This window comes from Psammomys obesus, unplaced genomic scaffold, assembly GCF_907164565.1.
Source record: "Psammomys obesus unplaced genomic scaffold, mPsaObe1.curated_primary_1811, whole genome shotgun sequence".
NCBI classification, from domain to species: Eukaryota; Metazoa; Chordata; class Mammalia; order Rodentia; family Muridae; genus Psammomys; species Psammomys obesus.
The window spans coordinates 3,697,852-3,724,638 of NW_026592890.1; the positions used below are offsets into that span (position 1 = coordinate 3,697,852).

A 26,787-nucleotide genomic window follows, 5' to 3' on the forward strand; every position below is an offset into this window, starting at 1 on the left:
GAGAGAGAGAGAGAGAGAGAGAGAGAGAGAGAGAGAGAATTAACAGCAGGATTTGTTTAAAATGCTCTTCTTTTCAGTATACTAAAAATAAGACTTCATGATTACCCTGCTTTCCAGAGTATTCATTATGCATAAGGATGATGCGCCCATAACACTGTCTTTTAAAGTTAACTTTTAATATCATCAGTATTTTTTTTAATTGATAGATTCGGTTCTTTTGGAAAAATATTGACTGTTTTCACCCTGGCTTAGAATAGAAGGGCACATCCCGCTTAAATGATTATTTAAGAACCCGTGCTTGGGAAAGAGAGTCCTGCCATGCAGCCTCCTGTACAGCAATTTCCATCTTTTGTTGGAAACTCAAGTCAAGCGGCAGGAGTTCACCGGCAGAGTGCGTGCTAGCACGTGAAAGGTTCTGGGTTCGAGTCCCAGTGTCAAAGAGGGCAGGGGACATTGGAAGGGAGGAGGCAAAAGTAAGCTTTTTAACCTGTGTCTGGAGGATCATCTCAAAGCTTCTGAGGTCAAATACTTTAGTACTAATCCTCAGCTCCTGGTCTGGCTTTGCCCAGCACACATAGAGCGATTCTGCTGCCTATGGAGTGGAGGTCACAGTCTCGAGCAATAGTTGGCAGGTAGGCAATGCAGAACTGCCACACTGCATGAGGCTCCGCTGAGCTGTAGCTTTCTATGAACGCTTAACAGAAACTCTGAGTCCTTTCCTGAACCTCAACAGAGATGAGCATTGATTTTTTTTTTTTTTTCCCCTTCAACACAGATGTGTTTATAACAACCTATGTGTGGCCATTCCCTGCCTTGGAGAGAATGATCCAGAGAGAGGGGGATAGATAGCATTGAGAGGTGGGAGGTGAGGGAGGAGGCCTGGTTTGGGGGTGGAGACAGGGGCTGATAGAATGTTGTCAGTACAGTCACAAGGCCTGAGCAGGGTGGGGCTGGGCCCTCTCCTTTGTATTTCCATCCCAATTCACAGAGGAGCCCCAGGAAAAAGGAAAGAGGGGGTGATGTGGGCAGGGACCTGCAGCCACTCAGTGGAGTGTTGGTGGCTGACCAAAGGAAGGGGTGCATATCCTGGACAGAAGCCATGCAGAGCCTCAGCCTTGAGGTCCACTCCATGAGTCTCCTTGCTAGCCTCTTGCACACAGGGCTGCTAGGGAACACGGCTGGCAAAAGGAAGAATGGCCCGCATACAGTCCCTCCTTGGAGAAGCACTTCCCACATAACCTTCCCTTGGTGCTCACCAAGGAGTCCACCCAAGTGCTGTACCTCTGAAAAAAGGCAAAGCCAGATATACTTGCCTTGCCGGGGCGCGTGGTCCCAGCCTCCTCTCTGTGGTTGAGCTAGCTGGAGGGACTGCCAGGCCTGAATGCTGACCCCACTTCTTCCCAGCAGCACACAGCAGCATTACAGAATGTATGGAAACAGCTCAAGCCACTGTAGTCTAAGAAGCCTGTACAGACAAATCATTTGTGTTTAATGGCTTAAATTTTGGGGATTTGTAATATCCAAGTGGTTTTTTATTTTATTTTAATTAAATGAATAAGAGGTATTAAGGGATCAAGAATTCAGGTATTGAATAGTGTATGTCCTGGAAGCTGGGCTCGTGAGTTTTCTGCAGGTTAAAATGATTGCTGAGGTCTGAGTCCTTTTCCAAGGTAGCTATAAGTGGCTGCTTCGGGCCTAGGGGCCATTCTCGAGTAGCTGTACATACAATAACCATGTGGACATCAGGCAGGCAGTGTGACCTCGATTGAACAGAGGAGCCCTGGGTGTTTCCCAGCATAGAATAAACTTTCCTCACTAGGCAATGGATGCCTTTTTTTATTGTAACTATCCTTATACTTGGTATTTGGAGAGACAGGATTTCATGTTATTCCAGTCTAATGGGATGGAGCTCAACGCATTCTAAGTAGGTTTTTAACTACTGAACAGTAAAACAGAGCAAATTTTTAGAATGCATCTGCACCAGCTGATAATCACAGTTCTGACCATCCTGAGCCCATATGGACTGACCAAACAGATCAGCTGGCCAGGACAGATGGGGGCCCGGCATCCATGAATAGCTCTGGCACTCTCCTTCTCACACGTCACGGGATGGGCTGCCTGGCCTCGGTCTGAGCATCTTTTATGAAGCAGCACATGCGTACCAACTGTGCACATATCACCGTTAATCCCGAATCCGCGGTGCTGGGACACTGGCCTCCTGCCCCCTGGCTTCCTAATCACATGCCTTCACCCTCGGTTCTAAGCAGAGGATAAAGGTGTTATGGGTTTCTAGTCTGAACCTTCGCCAGCCACTGGCAGCTCTGAGGAGAAATTGAGGGGATGAGTTACAAAGGGCTCAAGGGCTCTCTGTGGGCCTTATCTCCTCATACGGTTCTCCCTGTCCCAGTCCTGTGGCTGGAACTTGGAAATGGCTCTGGGGTTACATGCAGTTAGAGCCTGCTGACAGGTGTAGTGCTCTTTTTTAAAACTCTACTTCATTTGGGGTGTCTAGGCCTCAACCTCCCTTCCAACCTCCCAACCCTTAGGTGAGAGAGGAAAGTTCGGTGGGGAGAGGGGTGCAGTCTCTGTCAACAGCAGAAGAAGCTAGCATTCTTCTCCATACTGCTGCTCCCCGGAGTGTTTCTCTCCCTCTCTCTGCCCCATACCGCCACACCAGCCCTGGTCTCTGATCTCTCCAAACTGCCACATGCCGCACACAACACCTTCTCATATTTATACTCTGAGTCCTAGACCATGCCCTTCTCTCTGCCACACGTGAAAGGCCATTACCAGCTGGCAAAAGCCACGCTCCTCAGGAGACACCCAACAGGCGTGGACAAACTGTAGCTCAACTAAAATCCCACACTTGGATTAAAACTAAACAAACTCACCTAATGTCACTGACTTTACAAAGAAACCAAAACTTCCACTACAGATAGGGCCATCAGATGGAAAACCGCAGGATCCTCTTCCCCATGAGAAGTGGGAGAAACGCTTCTCTTTCTGCATGCTGTTGGTCTCCCTGGAGTCATTTCCCTAGATGGGACACATCTTTGCCAGGTTCTTCCTCCAGCTTCCTCTTCTGCCCAGGATCCTTGACCTGGGGACCTAGCCACCTGGCCACTGTCCCTATAGCAGGATGTGAGGTAGTTTATAGGCTGAGCCTCCTCTCAGCCTATAAATCATGGCATCTGGTGGCTGTGCGGCTTCTGTGTGCTGTCAGGGGGAATGGACTTTGATAGGAAAGGCATGGAATTAAGTGCCAGACATCCTTAGCAAACCAAGGTCCAGGTCCTAAATTGTCCAGGTCTCTCCTCTTGTCTTGCTTATTTAAGCTCAGACATGGAGCAAACACATTCCTGACGGTGGCTCAGGCTGGGAAACTGGTTCTAAAAACAGTGCTACCCAGCAATCATTGGTGCCTTTGAACCCCGCTCCTTCTCAGCTTTATTTCAAAGGAAAGATCATGGCCTTTGTACCTATGCTCCTGAGTTCTGATCCTGCTTCTGTATTTACTGTGAAATTATAAGTGGTGTCTTGGTCAGTCATGAGCCACTCTGGTAAGATGAAGAGAAAGCTCTGACTATGTGAGAACACATTTCTTCACAGAATCTCATCAGGAGCCAAACTATTACCAAATTACATACTTTGGAAGACACCAATGTGTCACACCTCTGCAGCCATGGCTTTCTGAAGCAGCCAGGTGTTTTGTTTTTATTTTTTCCCCGCTAGAGACAGAGTCACTTACAGCCCATACTGGCCTCAGACTCTCTGTCCCCCTGCCTCAGCCTTCTGGGTGCTGGGATTACAGGGGCTGGGGGGAGTGAGGGGGCTTCAGGAATGGCTGCTTCTGTCAGGCTTGACACCTACAGGGCTGCAGAAGTTCTGTGAGGCAGTCCACAGCACACACAGATGGTGCATATGACAGAGGACTCAGAGAGCCTTTGCAGTGAAAGTGCCAATGCTTGGAGCCCCGGCTCAGCCTCCCTCTAGGACACTGGGCAAGGTGTGTCTTGGCACCCGATTCTTTGTGGAGACAGTCTGTCTTTCTGAGTATTCTTTGTGAAGTGTACAATTTACTAGCGATAACGCTATTAATACGCAGAGGTATGCAGAAGAGATAGGCACTAAGTAGTGAGGCTGCAGTGAGCAGACTGGCCTGGAAAGGAGAGGGCCTGGTTGCCACCCCTGTTAGGGCTCACCCTACTTAATGCTGAGCCAGCCTCTGGCGCAAATCCCAACTTGGCTGGAAACCCAGGGAAAGCTAGGTTCCCTGCTGTAAGAGCCAGCAAGCTCAGAGATGGGAGCTGGCTTCAAAGAGCAAGCACTCTGCCATAACAGCTCCTGGCCCACCGTCTCCACTCCCCTCATTGTTCCTTGCATTTTGTTTTACCTGATTTTTTTTTTTTTTTGAAAGGTCATAGCAAAAGATAGGAAAACGAACGGGAGATTTACAGAATTTTCACTCATATAACTTAATACTATCATTTGTGAAGTTTTGAATTACTTATGCTAACATGTATCTTGAGGTTTCTCTGAATTAAGGTGATTCTCAGCGCAAAGCAAAACTCGCACCCATGGGTAGAGTTGGTAGAGATTGACATGGACAGACCCGGTTGTGCTTTGTGGGAATCTGAGAAGACAGGAATATCTGGACACATTAGCAGTTAGCCTTGGGGCCTGGAGAGATGGCTCAGCGGTTAAGAGCATTGGTTTTTGCTCTTCCAAAGGTCCTGAGTTCAGTTCCCAGCTACTGCATGGTGGCTTACAACCATCTATAATGAGATCTGGTGCCCTCTTCTGGCATTCAGGTGTACATGCAGGCAGAACACTGTATACATATTAAATAAATAAATTTTAAAAAAATAAGCAGTTAGCCTTGGGACAGCCAACCTTAGGCATCACTGGTCAGTATACTTTGAGTGGGTATGTGAAAGAATTAGGGCACAGCAGTGGCCAGGGGCCGTGTCAGTCCTTAATGGAGTCGTACTTGGAGCCTAGATCTGCTGACCTTTTCGGAAGGTCTGTCTCCTTACTATTTCTGCTCTACTGGAAGAAAACATTGCAGTTCTGGGCATAGAAAGTCATCAAAGCCTTGAAGCAGGTGCTATTGTGTTGACACCATCTCTTCTCAGGGGGAAAAAAAAAATAGGAAAGTTATTCCATTTACCAGTGATGACGTTATTATTCCTTTTGTCAACAGGCAAGATGATGAGTGAAGTCCTGGCAGCTTCCCGCGTCCCAGGCCTTGTAGAAATAAATGAGACAGACGAGCTTCAGAGTTCTAATGCGCATCACGCCGGAAGCATTAAAAGGAGCCCCGCCGTTGCCTGTTGAGAAGGCTCAGTGCTCTCAGGCGTGGTTTCCGGTTGAATCCAGAGGTTACAAGCATGCCTCCCTGTATTACCTGTCGGAGCAGGTTTAATTTTATAAATTCTAGACACAAACTCTATGAGTTTCTAGTTCATAGTTGTTCTTTTTGAGGATCCGCTCAGACGAACAGTATTACATCCGTAAGAGATAACGCGCTCCCACTGCCCACAGCTGGGTGAGGAATCACTGGCAACCAGCTCTACCGGTAGCATCGTCCAGTGCATGATGGGAAGGACAGAGGGTGAGGAAGCCTCCCCGGGAGAGTCATACAGATGGCCAGACCATAGCGTTACTACACCAGCGATTTTTTTTTTTTTTTTTTTTTTTTTTTCCTTAACACGATAGATGTTTACTGCTATAAAGCCATGTTCAAAAGCCTGGCTGCGGCTTCAATCCACTATCATTAGTTACTTCCTTGGACACTCAAAAAAAAAAAAAAAAAAAAAAAAAAAAAAAAAAACAAAAAGCTGTAAGCTTTCATTTTTAAATCCTTTTTTAATGCAACGTCGAGACAAGTCCTGGGGTCAGCCTACCGTCCTGAACCCTTTGCTCCGACCTTCCTGTCCTGTCATGCAGGCAGCAGGGATTTGGGCGGAGAAGCCTTGGGAGAGGAAGGGAAGCAGTGATGAGCAGGCCTCCTGCATGGTAGTCTCCCACACCTCATGAACCATTTCCCAGGAGCTTTTAATTCAGGCAGAAGGCCAGGCCTGATTTGTGTTTTTGACAGCTACCACTGTTCACGTGAAACTTGGGGGAGGGGGACTCAAAAATTCAAACATGAGCACCGTTTATGCCCAAAAGACTATTTTCAATCATTCTTTTTGTTTGTTTTGTCAAAAAAGAATTAAAGTGCTTGGAATTCTTTCTCTGTGGTCCCTTGGAATGTAATCAATGAGAACCTTACACCTCGCACAGTATGCTCTCACTTTGGACATTCATAATAAAAGCTGAAACTCATTTTGGTTGCAAGTCCTTTCTTTTTGCCTTGTTTGGTACATTGCTTGGCGTCAGTGCCGTGTGCACCGGTGTATGTACAAAGATGCATTCATCTTTCAAGCCCCAACCCCATCTTTTTCATTGGATGACTGACAGTTTCCAAATTTGAACAGCCAGTCTTCTGTTATTTCCTGGAAGACCAAGACATCTTTGTGTGCCAAGGTCTTTTTGAATATGCATTGCAACATGGGTTTAGATAACTCCCAAAGATTGTACCAAGGCTTTCTTGAGTTTCTACTTATATTTCCTACTAAAGGAATCATAACATGATTTCGTTACATCTCGGCCGTGATGTAGTTTCTGTTAATGAGCTGGGACCTGGAAGAGGCCATGGTTGATACAGTGACATGGGCTTTTCAGAGCATCTTTGTTTGACCCCCAGCATGTTGGGGTGTCATTTTATATATTCCAGCATGCTGCAGTTAAGAAAGAAAACAGCTCCCAAAAAATCCAAACATGCCAGTCTTCTGAAGTCTGTGTAGATCTTACTTGGCACTCTTACTAAAAACTGCTGTGGCATTAAGAAAGGCTCGATTTCTGGCTTTGTAATTAATCCTGCAATCGATTAATTACTACTAGGTAATTAAGTACTACTAGGTAGGTGTACCACCTACCCAGCTTCTGCCTCCTAGTACCTAATCCTTACCCCCAAAACGAAACAAGGATTTGGGGTTCACCAGGCTATTCTAGTGCATATATGAACAAATGACTTGGGAAGTTTGGGGGCCAGGGAGATGGCTCAGTCCAAAAGTGGTTGCCGTGTAAGCAGAAGGACCTCAGTTTGATAATGCAGCACCTGTGTAAAACACAAACAACAACAAAAACGGGTGTGGTAATGTGTGCTTGTATCCCAGTGCTGGGGAGATGAAGATGGGGATCTTTGGTGTCTGTAGGCCAGCCAGCCTAGTTAGTAAGCCTGAAATCCTATTAAGAGACCATGTCTTAAGAAAATACAGTGGGCAGCTCCTCAAGGAACAACACCCTCGGTTAGTATCTGGCTTGCACACACTAAATGATTTGACCATCTTTTTGTTAGTCGCAGGATATGAGTGTGGTGTCCAGGCCGGTCTTAAGCTCCTGGGTGCAGGCTTCTTCCTGCTTTAGTAGAGTGTCGGGTGACGGGAGCAACAGATGCCTACCATCATGCCCTTTGCTGATTAAACTGGGGAAAACAGAGCAGGTCCTGAAAGTTTTCTTCCATGGATGGGATGGTGGGAGAAAGTAGAAGCATAAAGGACTTGAAACTGGGCTCATGACTTAAGAAGCCAGCACGTAGGCAGTCAGCACCCAGTTGGGGGCATAGGTCATGTGTGCCAAGGGATCAGCTATGGGAGGAGCTGTCTTTGGAACATCCCGGACAGCCGCCCTAGTGGCCGGTTGATCTCAGAAAGCCCTGCTTATTACCAGCATCCGACCAGCCCTTTTGTGGTCACCATGGTATTTTCCACATGCTGTCCTAGCTTTCAGTCAGCAGCAAAAGAAGCCTTTCATAGACCCCCTTCTGGAGAGACTTCAAACATTGTCTGGCTTTTAAACCGGCATTAGGGGTCTCTACACTGAAACTGTTGGGCAGTGACCTCGCCTTGGGTCGCCTGGGTGTGTGAGAGCCAGCCTCTCCCTGTGTTCTGGGTTGGTGACTTGATTCAGATGAGGTGGGTGGTCAGAAGCAGTTTCTTTGTGGTTAATCAGTTCTTCAGAGGATGAAAACACAGAACGAACAAACAGAAACCCAAAACAAGAGCCCCAAAGCCGCACTGTTTCAGAATCTGCCGTCCTCCCACCCCCCAGCAAAGGAACCGCACATAGATGGGCGCCGTTAGCCAGATCACTGGTTCTTTAAGTGGTTGAACAGGCTCCACGCTGTAGAACGCAGCTCCTCCTGCTCGCTGCCAGTGACTTCCAGAACGCTCCCCCCACCGTGGTGCTGGATCCGGTCATTTTCTTGACTGCACATATGCTCCCAGAGGACTGCTTAGTCCTACTAGAATGGCCGTGGGCAGCCCGCTGGTCTGTCTGCTCTCGAAGCCTCCATCACACCTCTAAGTGCGCGTGAGAAATGTCAGGTTTAGCCCTCTTACATCCTCCGAAGCACGTATTTCTTCACAATGTTGTTTCTAACAGAAAAGACTTGAATCGTGAGCTATATGGAAGCACAGTGAGGCCATTGCCACACACTCTTATGTCATAGCAAAAATAAATTCCAGTCTAGTAGGATACAAGTAGATTAAATGCCTATTGATATAGTTTAGTAAAAATCATGAACTACAAAAATATAAAATGCATTTTATTAGCTAGACTTTCATGCAGTCACAAGTGCTGTGCTCTGGTAGAGTTTCTAATGACAACTTCCATAACATTAATGCAAGTATCCACAGTTCTAGAAATAATTATGGTTTTTGGATGCCTAAGACTATCAGCTTTCACCATTAAGGAAGAAAAGAAAAGAAAAAATCCTGAGCATGCCTTCTACAGTTGTGCTCTGCTGATCCCTGATAGGAAGAATAATATTGACTAGAAAGAGATACAATATTGAATAGTCAGAGATTATTTTTTAACCTTGTGAGGTCCAAACTGAAGCTTTATCTGAAGGTCCTTCACAGAGGATCACATTTAAAGTTCCCTTCCCCCTCGCCTCCCAGTGTCAAGCAGGCTACGTCAAGTGCCGCAGTTGGCACAAGTGGGCCAGGCCTTTGCCACTTACCGCATTGTCTTTCTATTGCCAGTGGAATTTTTTCTTTTCAACTAGGGAGAAGGTAGTAATTTTTGCCCCGAATGCCCATGTTATCAGGAGTTTTGTTTTGTTCATGTGGAGATAAGTACACATGCATGTGTGTATGAATGGGTCCTAAGTTGGAAGCACAGAGTCGACCAACCACAATCTTAAGTCAGAGACAAGCAGAACGCCTGACGTTGAACCCTGGTGGGGTGTGCTGAGAGAGTAGAGGGTCCCAGAGGCCTGTCCGGGGCTTCCTCACGTGTGGCCAGGCTCTCTGTAACAGAAGCCGCTGAGGCCAGCTCTACCTGCTGCTGTTTACCCCTGTGGTGAGCCTTAGGACAATGTGGCAGAGACAGATGTCTTCAGACGCCCGGTTATTCAGCATTCACCATGTGCTCAGGACTATGCTGAGGTCAAAGATGAGTCCCTGTTACAGACCAGCGTCCAGTCACTTAGGGTCTGCACACTAAAAGGAATACAGAAATGTGTTGCAATTCACACATACACACTTAAAAAAAAAAAAAAAGCAAAAGAGATTCCCAGAAGTAGGTCCAAACTAGTACTGTCTTCATAACAAAAATTAAAACAGTGCTTATGTGATGGTTGATAGATGCTTTTTGCTCTGCCCTAAGCCAACAACAAGTTTATTGTTTTATTTAGATTCCAAAACATCGGGATTTGGCTTGCTTATAACAGGGAACAATTTCTTTCTAAACTGTAGGATTTCCAACAACTTTTCCTCTGATTTTCTTTGTGTCCCAGAAGCAGAGATCCTTACAGCAAGTTCTGAAAGCAAGGGACATTCAGATGGAATTACCTATTTGAAGTGTGTCATCTCTCCTGCCTCAAACAAAGGGGAGATGACTTGAAAGCAAAATATGGCACTATGTTCTCTTTACTCTTAAACTCATGTATGATCCCATGAGTATGTGCCCAGCTGCACCTAAATAGGACCCCTGTTTTCTTAACCCCTAAACTTTATGGTTACTTTACAAGTCTGACCACCATAGGTGATGCTATCAGACTAAAAGGAAAAATATGTCAGGTTTGATCAGTAAATAGATGGAGGGAAAACAGTTTAAAATGCAAGCACAGTGGCCAGCTTTTATAGCCTTTGACAAATTATAAATAAGATGTAGGAAGCTATTTCTACTAAAAAGCCAAATGGATTCTATTTGGGGGGGGGGAATAGCTTTCCTATTAGAATACTAATATTGAGGAGTTGGGGCTGTATCTTGGTTGGCACAGTGCTTGCCCAGCATACACAAAACTCTGGCTTCAATCCCAGCCTGGTATAAACCAGGTGTGGTGGCACAGGCCTGCAATCCCAATGCTCAAAAAGAAGGTAGAGGCAGGCGGATCAGAACATCAAACGCATTTTCAGCCACTCAGCCAGTTTGAGCCCATTCTAGAGACTCCCACTTTAGAGGTAGAAGCTCAAAAAATAAGATAAAGGGGCTAGAGAGATGGCTTACCAATTAAGAGCACTGGCTGCTCTTGCAGAAAAGCAGGGTTCAGTTTTCAGCACTCATGGTAGATCGCGGTCATCGGTGACTCCAGTCCCTGGGAATTCAGTGCCCTCTTCTGACTCTGAGGGCACCAGGCACGTACATGGTGCGCACATTTCCATGTAGTCAGAAGACCCACACACGTGAAATGTTTTAAAAATGAGTTAGACATTTTAATGATAGAGATATACAGATGGATACATAGATGATAGATAGATATAGATGTAAAGATAGACAGATGATAGACACACATACACACATATATTTGGTGGAACACAGAGATTGCAGAAAGACAGTGGGACAAAATGTAGTTACTTGAAGCCCAGCTATTTCCTGATGTGAGGCCATCTTCATGCACAGAGGCAAGGATGGCTTAACCAGATCTTTGCTGCACTTGACACTGGGCAGAGAAGGACTGAGTGAATGAATCTTGTAGACATGTGGTCCTGGGCTATACAGGATGGAGATGAACACAGCAGCATCCCTCAGATCCATATAGTGAAAATACCATGTTTTGTGTGATTCAGGATATAATGGGCTCAGCACAGGCTGGGCACTCAGAATGATGGCTGTCATTTATCCCTAAGGTAAAATAAAGATATAGAAACATCGGATGATAAAAGGATGTTGGGTTAATGAAAGCGAGAACCAGGAAGGTGACACCCAGGCTCACAGGAGACTCTCTTTGTTTTTCCTGGATAATTGAATGGCTCCTCTGTCGCCAGCTTTTGGAGAGAGAGGTACAGCTTTACTGAGAGATAGCACTGTTTTTTATGGGCCTCTGTTTTCCCAGGATGGGACCAACAAGATCTGCTTGGCAGATAAATCCACAGATACCTGGGAAGTGAACTCTTTGGATAAGGCCTGCTGCATGTCTGAGTTTGGGGTGAGGTGAGGGACACATGGTTAATGTCACCTCATTGCAGTCCAGGGATGGCCTCAAGCACAGCGGAGAAAAGAAGTGAAGGAACAGGATTATATCGTCATAGATATAATGTGTGTTTCTCCTCTCTTCCCAGCCTTTTTAATTACCTGTTTTGTATTTCTCTCAAATAAACAAAAATTGACTGCTTTCTGTAAAGAAAAAACATACCTACAAAAACAATGCCTGTGGGATGGACATGACTTCCATTGTGCTGAGGTGGGAAGGGCAAAGGCTTTCCACTCTGCATGTGTGTGCTGCGTAGCTCTTGAACTGAGCGCGGCATGAGGAGTGTGCGTGTGAGAGTGTGTGAGTGTGTTTGTGCACTTCCCTGAGATGGAACCATCAAAAGGTCTCAGTGTCAGAGCCGGTAGAAACCCAAGCAAGCACCTGGGGCCCTACCTCCATGACTATAAACATTGTGGAATGCTACACAGCATTTCTGACACATTTAATCCTCTAGTTGATAAAGACCATGACTTTTCATCAGATTTGCAAAGAGCTTTGATATACCTCCAAGACCAGAGGATCATTTTTATTACTAAGGAAACCAATTCAAAGGAATCAGTTCAAAGATGGAAGGGCACTGGTCCTGTTAGCCCAGGGTACTGAGTCTCCTGAAGCCCTGGGAAAGAAAGCTGGGCTGTGGTTGCTGATGGGACCACTGAGGCAGAGTCAGACAGCTGCAGGGGCTAGCAATAGTCTGGCAGACCCAGGAGACACAGGCCACAAAAAGCCAAAAAGAAGCTGTGACACAGACCAGCAAGTCGGATTTGTACTTTTTTCTTTTTCTTTTTTGAGGTGTGTGGACCCAACAGAGTTTCACAGACTGAAGCTATTTGATGACTTCCATGAGCCTGTTAAACCCCAACACCAACAGAACTTCCCTACTAAAAACATAATAATAATAACCGCACAGGGCTCGTTCAGTTCTGCTGTGGTCAGCCAGGCTTGCAACAACCAAGGGAACCCTGGGAACAGCCGAGAGATAACCTGGCCTCCCACCCCCGGGAGAGAACAAGCTAGTGGTTAGTGGTTCAGGCTTCACACCCGCTTCTCCTGGATGGAAGATTTCTCAGCTCTAGTATGTGCTAGGATTTCCCTTCTTCTAAACCTTGGTTTCCCCATCTATAAAAACGAGGATAAAGGTGCCCGCCTGGTGAGTCATTTTGAAGATAATCGAAAGTAGATTAGGCGTCTGGCTGACCCTGCCATGGTCATTGTGTTGAGTATATTTTGTACTGTGGAGCCGTGGTAACTTCTTACAACAAAGAGTTGATGGAATTTAACTCTCCTGGGAAGGAATAGGGGCTGCAGCTCAAGCTCGAAGTCTGAGAAAAAAGAAAGAGCCTTTTCTGTTTACTTTCTGGTCCCTGCCCTGCTATGGCTGACCTTCCAACTGTAAATCCTCCTGATTTGACTTTCATGTTTTGATTCACAGTCTCCTGTTGCCTAAGCTGGCCTCTATCTCTGTCTCCATAGGTAGCCACAGATGATGTAGAATTCCTCATCTGTCTGTTTCTACCTCAGTGTGGGGATTACAGGTGTGCGTACCGCGGTTGGCTCTTGGTTTAATATTTAATTACTCAAGAAAGAAAATAATATGTTACAAACGATTCTGTTGAAGCCTAGGGGACTGGAAAGGGACATGGGAGGGGGGAAAGGAGATACAGATTGCTCTAGGAGACAGAGCATCCTTACACGGGCAGAGAACTGGGTGTCACTGTTTAGGACCTGGTTGTGGGTATGCTGGGGGTTGGGGCCAGGGAGACCTCAGAGAGAGTAAAACAGTGCTAGCATCAACTACTCCTTTGTGTAATTACAAAAGGGGGCCTTTTGTACCCAGAGTGCATACAACTGGGGTTCAGCTCTTGTTTCCCCTCTCAACAGCCACTTGCAGTTGAGGGCTGCATAGACTCTGAAGTGCAAGTGTCCCTCTCCAACCACAAGGAACAAGGGGAACACTGCCGCAGTGTCCATGTTCCGGGGGGTGGCAGGGTGGGGAGATAAGGAGTTCAGGGCCTTTTCTTCTTAGAGCTTAAGGAAAGGCCCTTTCAAATGTGTCCAGAGCTCTGCAGTCCTGAGCCTCTCTTCGGCTAGCTGTTCGCAGGTTCCTCACTCCAGGCTCCGGGTCCTCTCTTTCCCACCCCCACCTTGTTCCCACTCTTGTCCCCTTGGCTTCAGAGAGATAGAGTGACCTGGCCACAGGCAGGCTTTGAAGAGACTGTTCTACAGTCTCACACTAAGGCCTGTGGTCCCCTTGCCCCGGCCAGGGAGCCAAAAGAAGGGCTTGGTGAGCTACCTGACATGTGAGGAGTGAAGATGAGCAGAGAGCAGTTTTGGCATTCCCTCTTGGGCAACTTGTTCATGTGGTCACACAGCTGCCTCCAGTCCCACCTCCTTCCTCTGTCTCTTGGGAGAACATGTGTCTTCAGGCTTAGGGCCTGCCCAGAGACTCCATGATCTCACCTTGAAATCTTTAACATAACCTTATCTGCAAAGGTCCTTTTTCCAAATAAGGTCACAGCCAGGAGATCCCAAGGCTGAGACAAGGACAGGCATATCTGTTCCACCCACCTTGAAGCTTAGTCCCAAATGTGCATTATCTGCAGATGTGTTTTCTTGTGCTTCCCCTAAAATTTGGTGTTCTCTGAATACATGAGGCCATCCTTGGGTAGAATAGGGAATATCCTAGACTATCACTTGAACTTTTATATAAAGGTCTAAGCCCAGCGCACAAAGAACTTATCTCTGAAAAAAGCAAAAGATCACCGGATGTGGTTGGTGCATCTTTTAAGCCCAACAGTTGGGAAGCAGAGGCAGGAGGACTGGGTGTTTAAAATCAGCTTCAGTGATGGCCACTGGTGGCACATGCCTTTAATCCCAGCACTTGGGGGCCAGAGGCAGGTAGATCTCTGAGTTTGAAGCCAGCCTGGTCTACAGAGTGAGTTCCTGAACAACCAGGGCTACACAGAGAAACCCTGTCTCAAAAAACAAAACAAACAAATGAAACAAACAAACAAAAAAAAATCATCCTCAACTACATGGCAAGCTTAAGGATAGACTGGGATAACTGAGATCCCCATCTCAAAACAACAAAACAGAAAGACCAAAAGGCTGTTTGATCTTACAGATGATTCCTCTCCCTGCATCTGCCACACTTCTGATTCCTAAATCCAGTCTCCAGCTTCAGCCTTGTACCATTTTATCACCCTTCACAAATCCCCACGTATGCATACATACATGTACATGCCTATCCTGTCTCTCAAGAATAGGACCGAACCAGGGGTGGGGAGGTGCCGGAGGTGGGTAGGAGTCCCTGCTTTGTAAACCTGAGGCCTGAGTTCAGGTCCCTAGCTTACAGGTAAAAGGCTGAGCACAGTTATATGTGCCTGTAACCTCAACAGCAGGGAACACAGAGGAGGCGCATACGGGGAGATATCAGAGCCTGCTGTTTGGCTAGCCTGGTCTAAATAGTGAGTTGCCTGTTGAGTCACAGACCCTGTCTCAAGATAATAAAGAGGAGATTGACAGAGGAAGACACCTGATGTCCTACTTTGGCCTCCCCATGCCTTCACATTGGCTTTCTCTCTCTCTCTTTCCCATTCTCCCTCCTTCCCCCTCCTTCTTCTCTCTCTCTCTTTCACACACACACACACACACACACACACAGGCACACATGCTCACACACACGGACACACACAATCTGGTGTGACTCAGTAGTAAAACACTTGCTGGCAAACAGGAAGCTTTGGTTTTATCCCCTGCGCAGCAGAGTAAACAAGAAATGCAACCCCAGCTCACAAGCCTAGCTCTTGAGACTTCTAAACCCGCCCCCTGCCCTCCTGACCTCAGGACTCCGGGCTGCCTGTCATCCTCACACCTCTCCCAGCATGCCCTGTCCCTGACACCATTTCAAGGTTCTCCAGCCTCAGGCCCAAGAGACTTTTATATTGAAATCTTCCAGTTCACATCGAATCAAACATTAAAATTCACCCACTGGCCACATGAAGTGTTTTTGGGCACAGGAATATTTTAAAGGTTTTTGTGTGCCGGCTTCAGAGTTTATGTGACTGAGTGACTCTTTGAGGGTGTGTTCAGGGTTTCATCGAGATCCCATGTCTTGCAGGCATTGTGGGTAGGGCTGGTATCTGGCCTGTGGGTCTTGAAGTACAGCAATATCTTCATAACTAGGCCCTGCTTAGCTTCATTCCCTCTCATTAAGCAGTTCTCCTGTCTGGCTTTCCTGCTTCTCACACCATTCTTAAATGCGCCCCCTCTCTCCCCAGCCTGAATCTTGCTGACTGCTCCTCATTCTTCAGCTCTTACCTCAGATGCAGGTCCCTTGGGGGTGCGCTGGGCTTGCTTTGATCTCTCTTTCGGGGTCAGATGCTCTGTCACATCAGCCCCTGGCACAAATCGGCATTCCCGAATGATCCACAAGCGTGTCTGGGAATCCCAACTGCAGAGTGTCTGTGTGCTCATCCGTCCTCTCCCTGCGCTTCGCTGGCTCGGGAGCGCTGCAGTGTATGATCTTAACTCCAGAAGAGCCTTTGATTTTTCTACTTTCTCGTGTAGTAAAACAGGTTTTAGCATTTTTCATTATTCTACCTAGTAACTCATGGAGAATCATAATAGCGCACCACTTGAGCGTCCATGCCAGGGGCCTGTGTGCTCTGGGAATGGACCTGCCTGCCTGGCTGCTTCCTGATTTGGTCCCTGCGTGTGTAAAAGTGTCACCACTGAAATCACTGTCCCCATCATCCTACGGGGCAGCTCTGGCATGTTCTGCTCCACAGAGCTGTCTGTGTCCTTCCTTTGTGGTCTCCCTGGCTACCTGCAGTAATGCAGGGCGATGGCTCAGGGAAACGGCAGGGGCACAGATGACACACTGACTGCATTTGAGACCCAGTAAAGGTCACTCATATGTCACTGCTGTCTTATCAGGGAGCTGATTTGGAGGTCACAGGCCTGTTGGCTTACTCATCAGATGGATGATAGTCACAAACATACAAATGTCACTTAGTACCTTGGAGTCTTGGTGCCTCAAATAATTGTCACTAGGGCCTCTCAGTGCCAATTTGACTCTTGGTTTTCCAAGATAAAGGACATAGTTCTCAAAGCTAAAAGGTCCTTCAGTGGTTGTCCGGAGGACTTAAGGAGCTGGGGCAGAGTGAAAGCACGAACTTGGTGGTGCATCCGTTGGTCTGGATGGTGCTGAAAAGGAAGGACTCTTGCGATCGGTTAGCTAGACCTCTAGCATGGTGGTAGAGCCTGGAGGGCATCCTGTAATGTTAAATAAAGTCAGGACAGAAGAACTGGGAAGGAGAGGGGAGGACAGACAAGCGGCATACTTCGCTGGTGGACAGGGTCACCGTGGTTTAGTATATCACAGGATGTGAGCTGCAATTATTGGAAGCTTTGTTTGTTTGTTTTTTAATCGAAGTAGGTCTGCGGGCTGCTGCTCAGTTAGCATAGTGTGTGGGGTAGTGTGAGCGAAGCCTGGAATTCCATCCCCAGCACAGAATACACAGGCTGTAGTGGTGCTCACCCATCTTCCTAGTACTTGGAAGGTGAAGGCAGGAGGAGAGAAGTTCAAGGTCGTCTTTGGCTATGGAGCAGTGGTTGTTACCTTCCTAATGCTCTGACCCTTTAATAAAGTTCCTCATGTTGTGGAATCCCCTCCCCCAACCATAACATTATTTTTGTTGCTACTTCATAACTGTGATTTTGCTACTGCTATGAATCATAATATAAATATTCTGATATTCAGGATATCTGATATGCGACCCCTGTGAAAGGTTCTCTTGACCTCCCTAAAGAGGTTGAGACCCAACAGGTTGAGAACCACTGACCTAGGGAGTTTGAGATAAGCCTGTGTTTAATGAGACCCTGCCTGAAAAAATTAATTAGGGGCCAGAGAGATGGCTCAGAGGTTAAGAGCACTGGCTGCTCTTCCAAAGGTCCTGAGTTCAATTCCCAGAAATCACATGGTGGTTCACAACTATCTATAATGGGATCTGGTGCCCTCTTCTGGTATGCAGGCATATTTTCAGGCAGACTCAGTATAAGTAATAAATAAATCTTTTAAAATAATCAATTAATTAAAAAAAACTAAAGTTTTTTTTTTTTTAATTTAGACCTTTAGATCTTTCTCCTTCTCCTCCTCTTTTCTCCTGTTGTCCCCCTCCCACCCCCACCACTCCGCAAATCAAAAAACATTCCCACGTACTCCTTCCTAGCAATCCTAATGGCCATGGCAGCGGCTCGCCATGGCCACATTGACCACCAACACAAAGGTCCAGGATAGAAGTGGAAGTTTGAGGTCATTTTCAAAGCTCCTCCGTTATCGCTGTCTCTTTGAGTTTCCTCTCTGGAGCCTGTGAGGATGTGAGAAGGTGTGATGGAGAGGCTTTGGGGAATGGAGTGTGTGGCTTTGTTTCCACCTTGGGGACCTTCCCAGGCCAGCCCAGGTCCCAAGAGGAGGGTGGGAACATGCATGAAGGCTGTCCCCCATCAAAGCGGTCCCTGGGTACACTCCCTCTGCCTGCCAAGTCAACAGATCTCTTTCCCTGCAAGACCGGGCGGGCACATTCCTAGTAGGGAGGTCACTGGGCCTGGCCTGCCTCTCTAACAAATCACAATTTCCCACTGACACCATGTGTGTTTCTTTTTGGGAGTTTCTGTGTATCTCCTTTAAAATATCTACCTCCCAGAGGAGGTCAACATGTCAGAAGCACACGCCAGAGGGTGAGTTTGACATTGTCCAGGTGGTCTTAGAATGGTATTAGTGACTTCTCCACCCAGGTACACTTGTGGGCAACAGAGGGAGGAAACCCTCTGTGCATTGTGCGCTGGGTTAAGGACACAGCCTGGTGCTGTCGCCTGTGTAGCCCCTGCTTTACTTAAAGCCCTGTGACCATCAAACTGTGCCAACTTTACCTATGTCCAACATAGGTTTGGCCTCACCCGCAAGGCTCGGCTCCTTATGCCTGTGGCTCTTATAAGGTTGCTTCAACAGAGTCCTTCTTCGTCCTCTAGATGACTGAGTTGAAGTTCCCCTTTCTCCTTTTTGCCTTCCACTCCAGTCCCTTTGGAGGCTTCCAGAGCCACTTCTCCTACCTCTTTTTCCTTTTAGTTTCTCCAAGACCGTTCAGATGTCACACTTTACTGCCAGCGTCTCTGCCTGGTTTGAAATTCATGAGCGGAGGTAGAGACCTGAGGCAAAGGGGTCAGCAAGCAAACCTATCAAACAGGACCCTCAGAGCTGGCAGAGCCCATCAGTGGCCAGGATCACAGAGGAGCAAGTGAGCATTGCCTCTGCTCCCAGGCCAGGCTGGCAAACAGAGGGGTCTGGGGTAGACTCTCAATCCAGACCATCTCATTCCCAGCATTTGTGGGGGAGAACAGGCCCCAAGGCTCATGGGGAAACACAGAACCTTGCCATGATGATGGCGTTTACTGAGCTAAGGTTGAAGGAGGCCTGCCCTATCCCCTCATTGCTGGTCAGGAATCAGCCTGCCATCAGAGGGACACTCGTATTTGCTGCTGTTTTAACTTAGTCTACAATGATAGCAAACGATCTAATTTTTTTTTTTTTCTAAATTCAAGTTGAAGGGATTTAATGATCAGGAATATTAGGAACTGAAGTGATAATTTTATAAGAAGGGACCTAACTCATTTTTCATTAGCGAGACCCATAAATGCAGATGACGCTTTAGCTCCAAACACAGAGTTCTGTGTCTATACTTCGTTGCTCAGTTCTCTTCACAGCCTTCTGAAATGGCTTTTCCTGTTGCCATTTTGCACGTGCTCTGGGAGGGTGGTGAGGCTGCTCACCAAGGTCACAGATGCTAGGTGGCAGAGCTCAACTTTACACTCAACCTAGAGGGAAGGCACAAAAAAGTCAATTACGAGTCTTGACAAGCTAGACTCCGCTGGGAGGCGAATTTGAGGCTAGCCTGGGCTAACTAAGACTCCATCTCAAATAACAAGAACAAAATAAAACAAGTGTATAAACACACCCCCTAAGCACTGCTCAATACCCATATGTAGTGCGTCACGGTGGAGAAATCTTGCCTCTGTGTCTTCGGGATACGCTGTCTAGAACTAGCAGAACAGACTCTGAAACCCATTAATCACTTATCCTTGGTGTCAGCCCGCCTCTACCTTTTTGTTATTTTATATACACAAACGCATTTAGTCACCCATCTGATTTTGTTTCTTTCTGCTACCAAGTCCCTTGACTTCAGAGAGAGTCACTTCTAGTGAGGAGATAGCGTGGCCACATTAGACACTTGTATGTTTTTGGATTGATTTTTTTTTTTTGCTTTTTTTTCTTTTCCTTTATTAATTACACTTTATTCACTTTGTATCCCCCTTGTGGTTCTCTCCCTCCTGTCCCAATCCCTCCCTTCCTCCACTCTCTGCATGCATGCCCCTCCCCAAGTCCACTGATAAGGGAGGTCTTCTTTTCCTTCCTTCTGATCCTAGTCAATTAAGTCTCATCAGGAGTGGCTGCATTGTCTTCTTCTGTGGCCTGGTAATGCTGCTTCCCCCTCAGGGGGAGGTAATTAAAGAGCAGGCCAATCAGTTCATGTCAGAGATAGTCCTTGTTCCTATTACTATGGAACCCACTTGGATACTGAACTGCCATGGGCTACATCTGTGCAGGGGTCTTAGGTTATCTCCATGCGTGGTCCTTGGTTGGAGTATCAGTCTCAGGAAAGACCCCTGTGCTCAGATTTTTTGGTTCTGTTGCTCTCCTTGTGGAGTTCCTGTCCTCTCCAGATCATACGGTTTCCCACTTCTTTCCTAAGATTCCCTGCACTCTGCCCATAAGTCTCAGCATCTGCTTTGATAGTCTGCAGGGCAGAGCTTTTCAGCGGTCCTCTGTGTCAGGCTCCTGACTTGTTCCCTCTTTTCTCCTTCTTCTGATGTCCAGCCTCTTTGCCTTTCTGGATAGGAATTGAGCATTTTAGCAAGAGTCCTCCCTCTTGATTGGTTTCTTTAGGTGTACAGATTTTAGTAGGTTTATCCTATATTATATGTCTATATGAGTGAGTATATACTGTGTGCATCTTTCTGCTTCTAGGGTAGCAGCTAAGACATTCCCAGTAGGGCTTTCAACATCCATGTAAAGGCTTCCTGAAGAGGGCGCTCCGCACAAACCTTTAATCTACTCACTCACGGATTGCCAGGCCTGAATTTGGGTTTGGGAGTATCAGCAGTATTTTCAGAGAAAGGGTTGCAGTCCTGTGTGAGTGCAGAGGAACTCCATAGAACAGCTTCGCTGAAACAAAACGGAAGTGCAGAAACCCGAGGGTTTGTTTGTTTTTAATTTTTAGAAAATTTTTTATTTGGTTGTTTATTAGTATGCTGCAGAAAGCAGCCAGGGGGAGGGTGGCTGGAGAGATGGCCCATGGTTAAGAATGCGTGCTTCTCTTCCAAAGGATCTGAGTTCTGTTCCCAGAACGTGTCAGGGAGCTCAAAACTGCCTGTAATTCCAACTGTACGGCATCTGACTTCCTCCGAAAACACCTGTGTTCAAACCCATATCTACAGACAGACCACAAAGGACAGACAGACACATAGCAGAGAGAGAGAGAGAGGAAGAGAGAGTGAGAGCGAGGGAGAGAGAGAGAGGGAGGGAGGGATGGAGAGAGGTGGGAGAGAGAGAGCACTTGCAGCAGGAATGACAGTAGCAGACGAACTGCCTATCCAGAGGCCTAAGCTCACAGGACAGAAGTCACGAGGGCTCAGGAATCTAGGATTACTATAAAGATCACTGAAGGAAAGTCCCCCTGACCAGTTCCCTGTGTGGACTCAGGGCAGCCGAGCTGTTAGGGCAGCAGGAAGGATTTGAGCCAGGGTCTCCAGAACTCCCTGTGTAGCCCAGGTGGCTTCAAACCTGTGAACGTCAGTCCGTCCCACCTCTGCCTCCAAAGTGCCGGGATTAGAGAGAGCTGTGCACCAGCATGGCCGCCCTCTTCTTAAGGGCTGGGGAGGGGACATTCTCAGCTTTCCGGTGTAACTCATTAGAGTAGCCTCCTGCCCCCACCCAACTGTGACTGTGGATTTACCGGTGAAATTTTAACATCCCTTCCTCAGTAATTGGTGGAAATACTAGACAAACAGGCATATTCACTCATCTTGATGGAGAGAAAGCCACAGGGGACCGATGAGCGCCAGCCAATGAGCGAGCGCTCTGCACACAATAGGTTTTGATTTAATTTTCCTGGCTAATGAAGAGCAGTTGTCTCGGCATCCTTTGTTCCTGGAAGGACATCTTGAGATTGATTATAATTGCTGTTTGAGGGAACCTGAGGTCTTTGTTGGGGCAAGGAAGCAGCTGAAGGGTTCACTTAAACCCTGGAGGTCAACCCTGTAGCCTGGTGAGAAGAGTAAATTGCTTCCACTTGAGGAAGGTTGAGCCCCCTTATCTACCTCCAAGGGGCAACTTGCAAGAACTGCCCCCTGGCACAGCAGGCTGTGAGGAGAGCAGGCCCCCGGGGGCTCTCCTGCCCAGTGTTTGCCTATGCTCACGGGGCCTTGAGTGCCCACCATGGTGACTGACAGTTAAAATCAAAGGCGTGATATCTTCCAGCTACCCCCTTCAGCATCGCTTCTTCAAGAGCCAGTTAATAGGATTATGAGAGGACAAAGGCCAACTTTATCCTCTCTCTTCAAGGCCCCCTCCCCCTCCCCCGCCTTCTGTCACAGCTCTCAGTGTCCTGGGAAGGGATTCTTTTTTTTTTTTTTTTTTTTTTTTTCAAATTTCTGCACTGACAGTGTTTAACATTTTTCCATGCTTGAGAAAATGATGAACTTAAATCTTATGAGTACCTTCTCAGGGCAGCATGGGGGGGGGGGGGTTGTTTGGGCTAAAGCATCTTTTGTTTCTATATCAGTTAAAACTTACATGGCTAAGGAGACCTGACCCCTTGGACCAGTCTGAAACACTCTTTCTCCTCTGTGTTTGTCTGTCTCTCTTTCTTTGTGTCTCTATCCGTCTGTCTGTATTTATGTATGTGTGCGCAGAGGTCAGAGATCAATGCTGGGTGTCTTTCTCAGGTGCTCTCTACCTTACTTTTTGGGAAGTGCCTCTCACTGAGCCTGGAGCTCACAGATTCAGCTAGACTGACTGGCCTCACTGACACTTATGCCAGCCTCACCAACACTGGCAGTACCGCATCTCCAGGTACATCACATTTTAAAATGTGGGTGCTGAAGACCCAAACTCAGGTCCTTGAGCTTGCGCATCAGGTGCTTTACCGACTGAGTTACCTCTCCAGCCCTAGGAATTTTTCCAAGCTATTGCCTTCTTCATTCAGTCTGAATTGTACTCTCTTGTAGACCTACTACCAATCAACTCTACTCAGATGAAAGATGGGAAAGGAGGGAGGGAGAGAAGGAGAGTACTTAAAAACTTATTAAACCAAGAAGCCAAGTTTTTTAAATTGCATATGTTTGTTGGTAGGGAGGAAACAGCCAAGATCAAAGCATGGCATTTTATTAGTCAAGAGACAGACATCCTAAGATGTTTTGAACAAATGGGAAGCTATTTCTTCCAACAGACTTTTATCTTTATATAAGTAATAGGCATGGGGGGGGGGGATCCCATGCTTAGCCTATGCAAGATCCTGGGTTGATTTAAATAACAATAACAACAATAATAAAAAGATATCTCAGCATAGGAGAAAGATTGAGAGGAAAAATAGCAAACCTTTGAGTAAGTGTGAACACACAGGTCTCTCTGCAGGGGTATTTAGCAACCCCTGCCTGGATATGTTTAGGGTCCCATTCTTAGCATCTTCAAGACCATGAAATTGGCAGTATTTGTTTCTTCATCTGTATAGTACATTTCACTGTGGTCTCTTCAGGCAAGTGACTATTCCTACCTAATGCCACACAGAGCTTCGTGTGTCCCATCAGTCATCTCTTGGCCCTATGGCAGGTCCCTGAGTGGAACGTGTCATCATGTTGTCCTGTGAAGGAATGAAAGAACAAAGGCCCTTCCCACAGCCACTCGGAAGGCCTGCCGTTTGTCCCTCATGTGTGAGAGCACTGAGATACTGAGAGAAAAGGCTACTGTAGCCTCAGCTCAGAAGCGATCTAACAAGGGGCCGGCGAGATGGAGCATCAGATAAAGGAGCTTGCCTGACTGATGACTTGAGACTTGAGACTGATGACTCAAGTTTGAGCCCCAGGACCTGTGTAAAGGCCAAAGGAAAAGACTGACCCCACAAAGCTGGCCTCTGGCCTCTATGCATGACTGTAGGAGATTCCCCCTGACCTTCAATAATAATAATAAGTTTAAACAGAATCATATATATATATACATATATATATATATATATATATGTTATTTCTATGTAATGTCATGATTCCACTTCCTAGCTATGTGTGTGGATAAGTTATTGAGTACTTGCTTAGCATTTGCGAGGTCCTGGGTTCTAGCCTAAAACTAACTAAAAAACAAACAAATAAATGAATTACATCTTCCAAACAGGAGAAACTTATCTGGAGCCTGTTTTAAGTGTTTGTCTTAGAAGTTTTTGTTTGTTTGTTTGTCTGTTTTGCTTTGTTTCCTTGAAATGGGCTCCTACCCTGTAGTCCAGCATGGTCTTGAACTCACAACCCAAGCTGACCTTGGACTCTTATTCTGTGATCACAGGCATGTGCCACCTCGTCTATTGAGCCTTACTTTCATATAACAGACGTACAAAAGAAAACCAAGATGAAGTTCCTTTTGCCCTATTCTCAGAAGATGGCATACGGCATCAGATATGACAGCCTAATAGAGAGTTGCTCAGAGTCAAGGGGAACGCAATGGTTTACACAATGGTTTACGCTGAGTGCCAGCGTCTCATCCAGCCTTCGTGCTGCTCTGTTAACTGGGGTCATCTTAATTACTCTCCTATTGTTGTGATAAAGCTGTCATGACCAAGGGGTCATCTTAATTACTCTCTTATTGTTCTGTTAAAGATGCCATGGCCAAGGCTGCCTACAAAGGGAGGGTCACCGTGGGATTATGGTTCCATGAGGTGGTGAGCCCACCACCATCGCCGTAGGGCAACGTGCCATGGCAGCTGCACCTGGAAAGTGAACCCTGAGGGCTCAGGTTTTGAACTGTGAACAGAAGTAATGGGCACTCTGGTAATGGTGGGAGGCCTTTGAAACCTCAAGATATGTCCCCACTGATGCAGTTCCTACCGACAGGCCACGCCTCCTAAACCTCCCAGGACTACCAGCTGGGGACCAAGTCTTCAAATACCTGAGATTAGTAGGTACTACCACAGAGGAGTTAGCAATTTCCTGTTCACTTGGGAGGACTGTGTAAGCATTGGACAGTCTGGGCTTTGCGGATGACAGTGCAGACATGAACAGCCCTTGTTTTCTCCTCCTCCTCCCTCTTCCTCTTCTTTTCTTGTAGTTTGATGACTTTTTTTTACCCTCAAAGCAGTTTCCCCTCCCTCTTCTTCTCCCACTCCCTCCTGCAGCCTTGTCCCCCGTTCCTCTGCCATTTCTCTTCAGACAAGAGCAGGCCTCCCATGGATATTAGCCCGCCCTGGCATATCAAGTTGCAGTAAGACTGGGCACCTCCTCCCCTGTGAGGCTGGACAAGGGAGCCCAGTAGAAGGAAAGGGTCCCAAAGGCAGGCAACAGAGTCAGAGACAGCTTCTGCTCCTCCTGTTAAGAGCCCCACAAGACTACCCAGCAGCACCTCAAAACAGGTTTCAAGACTCACAGCCAAACATTTGGGGATGCAGAGAGTCTTGTGGAAAAGTTCTAGGAAAGAGAAAAGGACCTTGAGGTGACAGGAGCTCCACAGGAAGACCAACAGAGCCAACTAACCAGGGCCCAGAGGGGCTTGCTGAGACTGAAGCATCAACCAAGGACCATGCAGGAACTGGACCTAGGCTCCCTATAAAGATTTAGCAGATGGGCAGCTTAGGCCTCATGTGGGTCCTTTAGTAAGGGAAGTGGGGACTGCATCAGACACAGGCTCACTTGCCAGCCAGCATTTTGATCATTTCCCCTGGCGGGATTGCCTTGTCAGGATGTGCTCAGTCCTGATGCAACTTGATGAGCTGGGGTGGATAGGAAAGGGAGCTCCCCTTTTCTGAGGAGGGTGGGGGGAGAAGGAGGAGAGAGGGAGGGAAGAGGGCTGAGGCTACAACAAGGATGTAAAGTGAATTTAAAAAAAAAATAAGGGAAAAAAAAGAGTCCTAGAACACCAAGCTATACAACTGTAACATATGTGCAGAGGGCCTCGGTCAGGCCCATGCAGGCTCCTTGGTTGTCAGTTCAGCCTCTGGGAGCCCCTATGATCCCAGGTTAGCTGGAAATCCTCATCTTCCATTCTAGTTACAGCCTGGTCCACTGGGCGACTTCTTCCCATTTTGCACATAACCTTATTGTTCCCTTTGGTCCAGCTGGTTACTGAAGCATCTTCCTTCATCCATTTTTATTTTCTATTTACCTTTTTTCTTAACCCGTGAGCTATCATGATTTTCATAAGTTGCCACATGCCCCTAAAAATTATTTCAATCTTGTCATGATACCGTTCCCTCTTCGTTTGGGAGGTGGGGCAGTGCTATGGATTGAATCCAGAGCCTCTCACACACTAAGCAAACAGTCCTCTGTCGCTGAGGAACCGTCTTCGTTTAAAGAATGCATTCTTTAGGATGACTTGGCAATTTTCTGTTTTGTTTGTTTGTTTGTTTGTTTTAGACAGTCTCCTGTAGCCCAGGCTGGTCTTAAACTGGCTATGCAGCCAAGGATGATCTTGAACCTCCCAAGAACGGAAATTCTAGATGTGTGCACCGCCACGCATGGTGTATGCCATGCTGGGGATTGAACCCAGGGCTGCGGGCATCTAGACAAGCACACTACCAAGTGAGCGACAGCCCGATTGGAATATTCCGTGGCTTGCCACTCAGCTCCGAGAGCCTAATACCTAAGGCATTCTCATTTGGGAGTACACTCTTACAGGTGCTATCCACTCTACGCGTGCCGGAACAGTCCTCTCTCTGTCTCTCTCTCTCCCGTGGTGGTGGGGAGCTTAAGCTTCACTCCAGCCTCAGCTTCTCTCAACAGGACACACCTCCAGCAAGAAACCAGGCCTTTCTGATTCCCAGGGCGCCAGCGCTTTTTACTCATTTGGCTCCGGATGAAAGTCCCTTTGAAAAAGAATTTTAACAACTGATTTGTTGTCGGATGGACTTGAAGCTCAGAAGTCGAATTGCCCGTTGATGCTCCTACACTCT

The 26,787-nt window shown here is 47.0% G+C and overlaps 1 protein-coding gene across 3 annotated transcripts in view; it reads left to right on the forward strand.

The window, feature by feature from the left end:
• The window catches only part of Scaf8 (SR-related CTD associated factor 8), a 187,751-nt gene that overhangs the window by 121,496 nt on the left and 39,468 nt on the right, over positions 1–26,787 (forward strand). Inside the window, exon 21 of one of the 3 annotated variants that reach the window (XM_055615991.1) lies at positions 5,204–6,330. The exons of the other annotated variants lie outside the window; for them this stretch is intronic. The gene's annotated coding sequence lies outside the window, so the exon portion shown is untranslated. Of the gene's footprint in view, positions 1–5,203; positions 6,331–26,787 lie in introns of those variants that run through there. 3 annotated transcript variants of the gene reach the window in all.